Here is a 2354-nt window from a genome sequence, read left to right as displayed (position 1 = left end):
TTAATTTTGGAATGTTGGTCAAGATTGGAATTTGTGACCTGAAGAAAGCAAGTTGTTTTCCCAGGGTCACAAAAGTTATCTATAGGGTTTCACGATGATAAGAAATAGTGGCGTAACTGAAATGAACCCAGAACATGAATATAGAAATAGCAAAACATTGCTGTAGCATTTACAATGGGGTCATTACAGCAAACATACAGTCAAGAAGACATTTTGTGTGGTCTGCTGAAAGTACACATCAGACGTATTTTCACAATTAATTACAACGTTTCTACATATTATGTTTCTCAAATCATTTAAAAAATGTCTTGCTCTCTTTGACAATGCAATGTTAAAGGCCCAGTAACTCGCTATTTAAACTTTCCACAGTTATATGCAAATAAATGATGAACCTTTGTCACATTGGCAATTTAATAGCGACATTTTAGACCAGGAAGTAAAACATTTTGTTGACTGAAACCACGCCTCTCACCATACGGCCCCCCTTCATGATGTCGTTCTAAAGCCGACCAGTCACCAAATAATAACAAAGGAAAAAAAAAGCTAACATAACCTTGGAGTGTGTAAACCTATGTGCGCAACTGCAATTTACAAAGTAGATGTAAACAGTACTTCCCTTGAAGAAACCTAAGAGGTTGGTACCGGAAGAAAAATGCCCCGTCAAAGCAGTCTTCATACATCATGAATGATCTGTAGAAAGGTACCCAAGGAAGTTCTCGCAGCCATCTCAGTAGAAATCTTTAAATCCAGACTAAAACACATTTCTATACTCAAGCATTGACTTAATGGGTCTGTTTGAATGCAGATTTTTGGTTTTCCTTCCTGCCACTTCGCCCGGTTTGGAGAGGAGGCCAGATGGTGAGTGACGAATTGAATGCTCCACCATTGAAGGGATCACCTCCTCTGCGGTGCTTCTGTTGCAATGGACCCACTGGACCAGACTCTGAGAAGCAGCTTAGCCGACGGCCTCTGCTGGCGTCACGGCATCTTCAAACTGGACACTTATTGCTTAATATGACACAATGTGTTATTTTTGTTACTTGGCATCTCGTGCAACCTGCTGCTAACATCTGCGGTCCTTTCTCAAGGTTTCTCATTTTTTCCCAGATGGGGTGTTTGTGTTTTTCTCCTTTTTCCGGTGTAAAACCAAAACTAAAAATAGGCACGGCTGATGTAGGCGTGTTTTTACTCTGCACGGGTGATGTGGAGGTGGTACGAGGGCCTTCCGCGTCGCTCTGACATCATTGTGACTCTTGCAAGCCATTTTTATCTGCTTGGGTAGGGCCCTTGCTGAGAGCTCATAACTAGTAAGGAAATGTAACACTTTGGGGATATTTGAGGTGAAAGATTAACATTGTAACATTCTTAATAGCTCAACATAAAGTTCAATTATAGGTCCCTTGAACAACAAAAAATAAAAGGATAAAAGGGATGCTGTTGTGCATTTAAGATGTATGATTTCTTTTTTTATCTGTGAATCCCTTTGAAACTGCGGTGATTCCGGGGGCTATAAAAATCGACTTGACTTGACCTCCAACGGTTCGTTTTGCTTTCCCTGAAAACGAATGATTTTGGAAGAACAAGAATTCTTGTTCTTTTCGCCTATTTTTTCGCCTCTGGAGGCAGTACTTAATTGTCTGATGACTTTCACTTTGTCAATGTAATTAATTGAGCACATTTTTTGCATACAAAGCATGCAGCAGAAATATCTTCAAAAACAAAAACAAAACGTTTCATGTATGAATGACAATGATCAGTGACAGTTTTCCAAATGACCCGAGAAGAACAGGAAACGCAGTTAGGGAGACTAGTGAGCATTACGATTGAGAATTGGATAACAATTTCATTTGGAGACTTACCAATGTTTTTGTTTCTAGGCTCTGAAACGCTGTTGTCATGTACTCTATGCAAAAAGCCAAGGAAAACACCCTGAACTCCTGAGCATGGAACAGACTGCTGTATACATTACCATAATTGGCTCACTTAAGACACCAAAATTTTGTGCATGCATCCACAAGACAATAATTTCATTGTGCATTATCAATAAAGCATGCCTATGAATGCCTACCTAGATTACTGTGCATACAAACACCCCCAGAGAGAAGTACAAGGGAAGGAGAATGAAAACAATGAGATGTGTCAGAGGGCCTCTGCTACAGATGGAAAGCAGAATATGTGTGGACCCAGCAGCCCAAGCAGGGAGTGAGTTAAAAAAAAGGAAAACAAAAAGCAGAGAAGGGAGGGAGGGAGGGAGGTTTGGTGACAACTCCTTTTCGAGAGAAAGCCAGTGTGTCCGTTTCTCCTTCTGACTCCGCCCCTCCATCAGGGAGGTATAGAAGGTGCAGCAGCATCCC

Source organism: Hippichthys cyanospilos, chromosome 5 (assembly GCF_059441005.1).
Source record: "Hippichthys cyanospilos isolate Australia breed blue-spotted pipefish chromosome 5, RoL_Hcya_1.0, whole genome shotgun sequence".
Taxonomy (NCBI): Eukaryota; Metazoa; Chordata; class Actinopteri; order Syngnathiformes; family Syngnathidae; genus Hippichthys; species Hippichthys cyanospilos.
Note: the sequence above shows the minus strand (reverse complement) of the source record.